The sequence below is a fragment of the Lacerta agilis genome, chromosome 6 (genome assembly GCF_009819535.1).
Source record: "Lacerta agilis isolate rLacAgi1 chromosome 6, rLacAgi1.pri, whole genome shotgun sequence".
Taxonomy (NCBI): Eukaryota; Metazoa; Chordata; class Lepidosauria; order Squamata; family Lacertidae; genus Lacerta; species Lacerta agilis.
This window is the reverse complement of record NC_046317.1, coordinates 187,970-198,094: the sequence shown is the minus strand read 5'-3', so window position 1 is coordinate 198,094 and position 10,125 is coordinate 187,970. Positions and strand designations below refer to the sequence as shown.

The 10,125-nt window shown below is 44.9% G+C and overlaps 2 non-coding genes across 2 annotated transcripts; one reads left to right on the top strand and one right to left on the bottom strand.

The window, feature by feature from the left end:
* Positions 1–529: 529 nt before the first annotated feature.
* TRNAA-CGC lies at positions 530–601 on the top strand. Its single transcript has one exon. It is a non-coding gene; the product is annotated as a tRNA-Ala (tRNA).
* A 261-nt stretch (positions 602–862) lies between these two features.
* Positions 863–933, bottom strand: TRNAG-GCC. Its single transcript has one exon. It is a non-coding gene; the product is annotated as a tRNA-Gly (tRNA).
* Between the last annotated feature and the right edge of the window lie 9,192 nt (positions 934–10,125).

Genomic DNA, 10,125 nt, shown 5'->3' with positions numbered 1-10,125 from the left:
TGAGTCAGGTGGGTGTGAGGAACTGGGGAGCTGCCAAGGTCTGCTGCTCATTTATGGCTTTCACATTGGTTTGAAAGGTAAACTCGGTATTCTTAAATATGTCTACTGATAAAATAGTAAAGGAAAGCAACAATTGCAAATGAGACGAGGAAGTAAGGGATAATCTCCTGGGTCCCCCCTCCACCTAAGCATCTTGGGCAGCTTTTTCCTTTTGTGTGTTTTTCAGACAAGATAGGCAGCGGTCAAGGTCTCTGGCTTCATTTCAGCACAATGAGATGATCCTCCTCTCAGAGCCTGCCAGCTTGTCAGAGGAGGAGTTTTGCAAAATGCAATTTGACACTTGAGGGAACTTTCAGTGAGCGATCTTTTGTATCTTTTTGTGTAGCATTGTGGTGGTTGTGGCTTGGCTCTGCTCTTTTGATTGTCCTTTCATGCTGAGACAGGTACACAACCATTATTAAAGGGTTAATATTTTTCTGAAGGTTAAGTGTAGAATGCTTATACTTCACTGAGCAGACATAGGGAGCTGGGGGATGTAGCTCAGTGGTAGAGCGCGCGCTTCGCATGTGTGAGGTCCCGGGTTCAATCCCCGGCATCTCCAGTGTTTTTTATTCTCTTGTGCATATTTTCCAATTTCAATCCCCTCTGTCTGCCAGTACATATAAAACATGTATACTTTTATTTATTGGTTTTATGTGTTTCTAAGACTGCTTGAAATTCATTACTTAGAACACTGAAAATACAGGCTTATACGTGAGTTTTCTTCCTCATTTTAAGTAACACAGTTCTTGTGGATTTTCTAGATTGTAAAAAAAACACTTGTTACAATATTTTATGACTATGTAATGTAAAACAAGTAAGTTGCATTGGCCGGGAATCGAACCCGGGCCTCCCGCGTGGCAGGCGAGAATTCTACCACTGAACCACCAATGCACATGCTTGAATCTATTCCTCAGATGCTCCTTCTGGGAAAAGTTTTTCTGCCTTACTGACCTAATTCACTGACTAGAACAGTGTTTTTCAACCTTTTTTGGGCAAAGGCACACTTGTTTCATGAAAAAAATCACGAGGCACACCACCATTAGAAAATGTTAAAAAATTTAACTCTGTGCCTATATTGACTATATATAAAGTAATTCTCTTGAATAGGAATCAAATAAACAAATTTTTCCCACAGCACACCAGGCAACATCTCGCGGCACACTAGTGTGCCGCGGAACAGTGGTTGAAAAACACTGAACTAGAAGCTATTTCATCAGTTCCATGAAGTGTTATATTCAATTGGTAGGTGTCTGTATACATGTTTGTGGGGGGGGGGAATGTAAACAATGAAGTCAAATGGAGTAATAATAATAGTAATAAAAATAAAAATAAAATATTTATTTATAGCCTACCCAACTGGCTGGGTTTCCATAGCCACTCTGGGCGGCTTACAGCATATAAAAAACATAATAAAACACCAAACATAAAAAAACTTCCTGATACAGGGTTAGAAATGAAATGGGGGGAAAATACAGTTGGACAAATTTGTTCAAATTTACATGATTGCCAAATAAACACAGTAATTTGCAACACTAGCATTTGATAACTCAAACACCCCCAAATTACTGTTCAATCCAGAAATTATAGATGAGATTCTGTGGCTTCATGCTGGTGTCACCCTTAAAAAAAAAGGTTTCTTTGTTAAAGACTGGCCACTTACAAGTCCACATGAGAGTGTCAAGAGACGCTGCAATTTCTTTTCTGGTTTATGAATATTTCCCTTTGTCATAACAGTGTCATAGAGGACGTTGAGCACAATGAATTAGAAGTCTTTAGGCAGATCTCTAATTTAGCAAAAGAATGGAAACCATCAGTACAACCTTTCCCATCCTTTCTGCAAGATTTTATATCCAGGAAAAAGCCTTCTCCCATTTACTGCCAGCATTAGCACCCCAATCCTTTCCCAAATGGTGGCAGCTGCTGTCAGGAGGGGCTTCTGGCCTTCTCTCGGCTGGCTTGGTCTCACAGTGGCTCAGACGTCCTGGCTAGGTTTACTGGCAGGGAATGACCCCCATCCTCTTTTCTCCTTTTGTTTCTTATAAGGTCCTGGAACACCTCTTGCACCCGTCATGGGGTGCTGCAGAAGCTGTGTGGCCTCTCCCTCCTTTACTCTGGTTGAATGAAAAGGAATATTCCATTAAAGTGGGTATTAAAAAGAAAGTAGCTGTAGTGTAGGGAAAAGGATGATGAGATTAGCAGTGCCAGCTGAAATGGTCCCTGCCTTGTGCATTTACACAGGTAGATGGACCTGTGTTTTAGAACTCAGAATGAGCTCCTGGATGATGATAGCATAGGATCAACTCCTCAACAGGTAGGAGACCCTATTGGTAGCAATGCTTGACAAACTGCAGACCTCTACAAGACCCAGCCATCAGAATGGCTATGGCTGGACTTCCGGCGAGGGCGCCATTGCCGGCGGTCGAGGGTTGTCTGGCCCCATTGCGCCGACCCTTTCTCCGGTTCCCCTTGTAAAAGGGGCGCAGGAGTGAAAGGGCAACGGCGCGGGGCTGTGGAGGTTTTGCCCCAGCCGGGGAAGCTAAGTGGCGGCTGCCGCCGGCGATGAGCGTATCGTTCTTACCTAATTGAAGCAAAAAGCAAAAAAAGAAGAACCCCGTAAGCTGTAAGTACGGAGTTTAATTGGCCTTAAAATTTCTTTAATTGGCTTTTAGGGAGGAATGTCAAAAGGAAGTCCGTTCCTCTCCCTGCCGAATTGGAAGAAGTAACAATGTATCTGGCTGTTGCTGCATTTGGCTGATACAATGTTTCTATTGGAGTTTCTCTGACAAGTATGATCTGTCAAAACCCCTGCTAGGGGAGGATTGAGACTTTTAAAGCATTTCTTCTCAAAGTTGGTGGAATATAATTTTCGCACCCTGATTAGGGGGAAATGGCGGCTGAAACTTGAGACTTAAAGATGGAAAAGTACTGAACTTTGTTATTTCCTGCCTGCTTCTGCCATTTTTGGTTTCGCTTTTAAAATGACTTTAGATCCGGGAATGACCCAAGGACAAAGGATAATTCTTTTGAAACTAGAACTTTTGAACCAGAAATTAGAACTGCTGAATCAGAATGTCGACGAAAAGTTTTTTGGAATTGGTAAGGTTTCTGAGAACTTTGCTAATGAACTTGAGGAGAACCTTGCTAAGGAACTTGAGGAAATATCTGGAGAACAAGACACAGTGACTACGCAACTCCAAGAAGAAGAAAAACCCTGTTGGTGTGAGAGGCCCAGGGTTGAATTTAGACATATATCCGATTTCTGGGGTGGGAGCCCAGAAATGAAGGAACAACGATCTTGGGAATTACAATTAAAAGTTGATTGGAAGTTTGAAATGGAGATGCCGGATGGTGACGTATTATATTTCCTGAAGAGCTTTGCAAGGATGCTTCTGGACAAGGCTTTGGCCTTTAGATACAAGGAAAAAGAGGACATTCTGGACAATGGCTTTGGAAAGGGGTGGAGGGAAGTCTGGTGGGTGATTCCGAGGTGGGGAGAAAAAATGGTAAGAAGAGGGGTAGGGTGAAAATTTTAGATGTGTAATCAGGAAGGCATATCATGGTACCCCGAAGTCAGAGTGTTAAAATTTTTGATTTGGAATAGAGAAGAGATACTTGGACTGTTTTTAAAGAAGGATAGTTTAATATTATATAAGGTTTGAATTAGAAATACCAGCAGCAGTTTTAGTGGAATAAGAGATAGATAAGGTAATAAGAAGTTAAGATTTGTATTAAGAAGTTGTATTTTGATATCTTGATGTTAAATGACTTAAATTTTAGAGATGAAGATTATGAATTTAGGTGAATGAACTGTTGAAATAGATAGAAAGTTACTAAAGTAAATTAGAATTGGAAGCAGAGGAGAGAACGGGGGAAGTCCCCTTAATTAGATTTGAAATAAGATTTTAATTAAATGTATGGAGTGTTGGTGTTCCGGTGTAGGTATGTATTTTCTTTTATTTCTGTTTTTCTTGTTGTATTTGTTGTTGTTGTTGTTTTCTATTGTATTTGTATTTGTTTTGATGTGGAAAACCAATAAATTCTTGTTAAAAAACAAAACAAAAACAGAATGGCTATGGCTAAGGGTCAAACATCATGACCCTGGAGGGCTAGGGCATAAAGTAACCCTCAGGACAGCTCTTAGGAAGAAGGGAGATAAGATAGAGCACTCGTGCTGCATATGTGGTTGGTGCCAGCAGACAGGAACACAACAATATGCATGGACCATCCAGCATCACAGGTAAGGGAGTCTAACTGGTCAAATGGGTCCATGGTTATGTCCATGCTTTGCCTCTTCAGAAGACTCAGATGTACAACAACATAGCAAGGTGGTTCTTGGCACAGGTACTTTCCTCCAGAGGGGACTGTGTGGGAGCCAATGAGCTCTTAGAATAATTGGTCGTTAGGTTCAGGTTATTTATGGGAGACTGCACCTCATGAGAAGAGAAGACTCCCTAGAAAAGACCCTGATGTTGGGAAAGATGGAGGGCACAAGGAGAAGGGGACAACAGGATGAGATGGTTGGACAGTGTTCTCAAAGCGACTAGCCTGAGTTTGGCCAAACTGCGGGAGGCAGTGAAAGATAGGCGTGCCTGGTGTGCTCTGGTCCATGGGGTCACAAGGAGTTGGACACAACTGAACGACAGAACAACAAAAGCCCCCCCCTTACTCCACTCACCAACACTTTGCCATTTCCCCCACGTTAACCCCCTAGGGCTTCCCCATAATAATAATTTATTATTTATACCCTGCCCATCAGTCTGGGTTTCCCCAGCCACTCTGGGCGGCTTCCAGCCGAATATGAAAAACAGTATAGCATCAAACATTAAAAACTTCCCTAAAGAGGGAAGTTGTCTTTTAAAAGTAAAATGGTTGCTTATTGCCTTGACATCTGACGGGAGGGCGTTCCACAGGGCGGGCGCCACTACCGAGAAGGCCCTCTGCCTGGTTCCCGGTAACTTTGCTTTTTACAGTGAGGGAACTGCCAGAAGGCCCTCGGTGCTGCATCTCAGTATCTGGGCAGAACGATGGGGGTGGAGACATTCCTTTAGGTATACTGGACCAAAGCCGTTTAGGGCTTTAAAAGTCAGCACCAACACTTTGAATTGTGCTCAAAAACGTATTGGGAGCAAATGTAGGTCTTTCAAGACCGGTGTTATGTTGTCTTGGTGGTGGCTCCCAGTCACCAGTCTAGCTGCCGCATTCTGGATTAGTTGTAGTCTCTGGGTCACCTTCAAAGGTAGCCCCACATAGAGTGCATTGCAGTAGTCCAAGCAGGAGATAACTAGAGCATGCACCACTCTGGTGAGACAGTCTGCGGGCAGATAGGGTCACAGCCTGCGTACCAGATGGTAGACAGCTGAATTGACCTGCGCCTCCATGGACAGCTGTGAGTCCAAAATGACTCCCAGGCTGTGCACCTGGTCCTTCAGAGGCAGTTATCCCATTCAGGACCAGGGAGTCCTCCACACCTGCCTGCCTCCTGTCCCCACAAAACAGTACTTCTGTCTTGTAAGGATTCAACATGTTAGCCACCACCCATCCTCCAACCACCTCGACACTCAACCATTACACTTTACAACTACTTTACACTTTCATCTTCCTAACCCCACTTCTGAAGATGCTTCTGTCTTCTGTTCTGCATACCTGCTTTACACCCTTTTTAACGTTCCTCCGCATGTCCATGCCACCTCCCCTTCCTTTTGTGCACCCCAATGTCAGGGCCTGGCTGGATGAGTGGTGCGTGTCACCCACCCAAGAATGCGCCCCCCCCCCGATGACACAGAAGAGGAAGACTTGGATCCAGGGCAGTGATGGTGGGACACAGACCAGTCAGAGGAGGGGACAAGCTAGGAGGTGGTAGAAGCAGGAGGCAAGAGAGAACATGGGGTCAGAACAAGAAAACCCTTTAAGGATAGGACTGGGCACTGAGCGTCTCAGTTTGAGCGCAGACGCTGAAAGAGAAAATGGAGGAGCCAGACAATGCTGCAGTTTCACAGCAGCTGGCTGGTCCCTCTATAGTGAGTGAGCTCTCCTTCACTGACACCAATGTCATGAAAAGCCTTGTGTGTAGCTGAGCAATGGGCTGGACAGGCCAGAGGGGTTCCTCCTCCTCGTAGTTTATGGCTGCTTATTAGTCCAGAGGAAGAGGACTAGAAAGGGAAGGAGGGGCCAGACAACAGTCTCAGCAATGTATTCACCCAGGGCAGTTTAGCTTAAAACTGCTGTTTTGACTTTTCTGAATAAAAAAGCTGATTGCACTTCCACTTCTGACCTGTGGATGAACCTGCCTTCCTGATAGCCCTTGCACACAAAACTACCCCATGGTAACCTGCAGCTTCTTCCTCCCGCATCCTTTTCTCCTAATTATGAAGCCACCATGCCCTTCTACTCTGTGGACCCTTTTATGCCACCCCTATTTTGATGCCTCTTACACAGATGTATGGGGTATACGGAGAGGGGTAGCACCTCTGCTGGTGGACATGCCATGTCCCTCCAGGGGTAGTTTGCCAACCTTCAGTCTCCATCATGCACTCAGCTCTCACCTTTGGCTCCTAGAAGCTGTCAGTATGCGACAGCAGCCAACCCCCAGGAATGGATTTGTCTGGCCAGCTAAACCAGGTGAGGGGAGCTGATGGACCCTTGGTGAGTTAGGGACTTCTGCATGGAAAGGCAGGCTCCAGCAGATTGAGTGGATGAGAGCAAGAGTGGGTCCAACGATCAAGAAGGCAGTTTCTGCACTTGTTGCTGAGGTATGTGAGGGGCAGATGGGGCTCATCCACCTGGGAAGGTAGCCCATCTAGAAGGAAAACTGATGCTAAACCTCTGCTGCCTTGTGGGATATCTTCAGGAGAAGAGAAGACTCAGAAGTAAACCCTACACGAATCCGAAGTGGAGTCCCTAAAATGGTTAGATGATGCCTTGTACGTATCCGATAGCACCTGCAGCTGAGCTAGTGCCAAATGTATTGCTCTGCATTCCTTTGGACCATATCAGCAAGGCCAAGGGGTGGTGTCTTGTCTGGACAGCACAGGACCTCCATACACAGTCCAGGTTTGTGTCACAGGGAGCTTCGATGCTGCTAACACAACTTCGATGCTGCTAACACAGTGGTTTGACTTCACCCCCAGAGGTGCAATCCATTATTTCTTGAGAGAAGTTGGATGCCAACAATACTTGCACAGATCACCCCCATATCCATGCCTTAGCTTTTCTCCTATTCTGCATCCCCCTTTGCATGCACCCATGATATGTTACTCAATCTTTAAGATGAATGGAATCTTAAGAGCAAGCCTCCCAGTTAGCTTCTTCAGTTAAGATCAGTTGCACACATATGGGTGGTTTGCCTGCTGACAAAATATCTCTTATAAATTACTACATTGAATCTTGCACTTCATGTTGAGCACAACACATTGTACTCGAAGTGAAATACATTGTAGGAAGGTATTATGGAATATTTGCGGGCTCTGCATCCTTTATCTCACACAAGACAACTGAGCAATGGCAGAGAGAGATGTTTGAGTACAGCAAGAAGGGTAGTATGCTGAAAGGGGGGAGGTGGTTGTTTTAAACAATGGTAGAAGTTTGAATAAAGCAGTAATGGCTATACATACAGAATTTTCTTTGTATTCCACCTTTTCCTAGTTCAAATCATGTTTAAGGCGGCTTACAACATGAAAAAATATAAATTGCAAACATAACATAAGTGGTCATAAATAAAACATCAAAAAGTACGCAACCAAATCAAACCATTTCCACAAAATCATGTAGTAACACTGAAAGGAGAAATGGCAGTTTTAAACAGCAGTAAAGTGGAACACTGAGGGATTTTAAAAAAAGGTTTTAACAAGAAATTAAAGAGATGGGTTCAACACAGGCTCTAACGCCAAAAAGCTAACAATCCTAACTTGCTTCTTGTATTCAAACCTTACTTTAAACTGTCCCTTCCTCTCCTCAGTGTCACGCTTGCTTGCTCTACTTAGACTTCTGCCACTGTTTAAAATGTTCCCTTTTTATGTCTCAGTGCTCCCACCCTCCCCTGCCATGACTTTATGCAAATCCAGGATTGCAATGTGGCAAAGCAAATCCTCCAATGCAATGATTCTTACATTTCTATTATATACAATGTTTGCATATAAAAAGATAACAAATGTATCAAATGTGCTTTTGTTTTCCAAATATAAAATGCATGTAAACAAATTTTAAGTACAATTTACACTGTCTTCTGCCTTTTAAATAACTTGTGACTGCATATTCATATTTCACTCTCTCATTCAGATAGTAGTAGTAATAACTTATTGGCATCCTCAAGTGTCTTGCATTATCCGATTCTAAGCATCATAATATAAATTACAAAAACAAACCATAGTTTGCTTTCCAATGGCTCCCAAAGAGGATGGTATTTTGGAGATCAAAGTCCAATCCCCAGAAATTCTGCTCTGGAAACAACATTTGAGCAGCAGCAGCAGGAACATATTATCCTTTATACTGTCTTGCTAAATATGTACTTCCAATGCTTTTATACAGTACTAGCTGACCCGGCCACGCGTTGCTGTGGCTCATTTTGTGAAATGGAAAAGGAAGATAGAAAAAAGAAAGTGCACGTTTGTAATAGGATTAATTTCACTATGCTTTTGGGTATATAATATTTTTGGTTGTTCCCTACTGGTAGGAGACCCTGTTTTCGCCTGGCTCCCCACAGCTTCTCCCGTTGAACTCCCGCCTGCCTCCACTCCCAACGTAGAGGCTCCTTCCCCTTCTTTCCCACCTTCCCCTCCGTGTTCCACCCTCAGAAATGGTGTTCCTGTAAAAGTGCTGCCCCCCCCCCGCGCACACGACTCTGCTTTTGTCTGCCTCCCCACAGCTTCTCCCGTTGAATTTCCACCTGCCTCCTCTTCCAGCAGAGGCTACATGGTCTTCCTATCTCAGTAACGGCCAATAGCCCGTTGGCGGGGGTGGGGCGCGACGTGGCATGAATTGCTCCCTGCTCACCGCACTTTGTGGCTCACTGTTGTTAAATGAGAAATGGCCCTGTCTGTGGCATGGAGTTGTCGTGGAGGAGGTTGATGCTTGATGCGTCCCCTTGCCCACCAACAGCCTATTGGCGGAGCTGACCTCAAGTCTGATGTTCTATAGCATGTGTTGCTTTGACGTCCTGCAGATGGTGCTGTTTTTACCTGTCTCAGGTGTCAAAACAAAATAAAAAATTCCTTCCAGTAGGATAAAACAGCTGGTACCAGAATCTGAAATGTAGAAACTGATTTGGAACTTTCATACCATTTACATTCATCAGGTTCCTTTGCTATAACTGTTTTCAACACCAGTTAAATACATGTGTTTAGATGAACCTATCCAATTATGTAAAATTAGTGTGTATTTTAATGTGAAATTTTATGATGTACAGTGGTACCTCGCAAGACGAAATTAATTCGTTCCACGAGTAGTTTCGTTTTGCGATAATTTCGTCTTGCGAAGCGCTGTTTCCCATAGGAATGCATTGAAATTTAATTAATGCGTTCCTATGGGCAAAAAAAGTCGGGGCCTGTTGCTGGCAGCAGCAGCAGCAGCAGCGACTGCCCGGCACTGTCAACGGCGTCTTTGCCCTGCTTCTCCCGCCTCAGCCACCGCCGCATCCCCCTCAGGCAGCGGGGCGGGAAAGGGGCTGCCGCGTCCTGGCCGGGCTCAGGCTCCGTCTCCAGCCTGGGAAGGGGGAGCCTCCAGCGCTTGCTCGCGCTTTGTGCTGCTGCAACCATGGTGAGGAGATGGAAAGAGGGAGCAGCGCCCGGCCACAACGGCAGCGGCAAAGATGAGGAGCCGCTCCGTTTCAGGTTCCCACCCCTGGAGCCCTGCTGGTCTCCTCAGCCACAATGCAATGCAAAGCTCCGCCGCTGCCACTCTCCTCGCAGCAGGGTTCAGGCCGCGCAGCCACAAAAGACTCCGGAATGCCTCACTCCCTCCGAGAGCTGCGCTTCTTCTTATCCCTCTTCCTCGCCTTTTTGTGGTGTTTGGTTTTCATTGCGCCATGCCTAGTTTTCGTGTTGCGAGTCATGGCCATAGAAAAAATTCGTCTTGCGGGCCCCTTAAAAA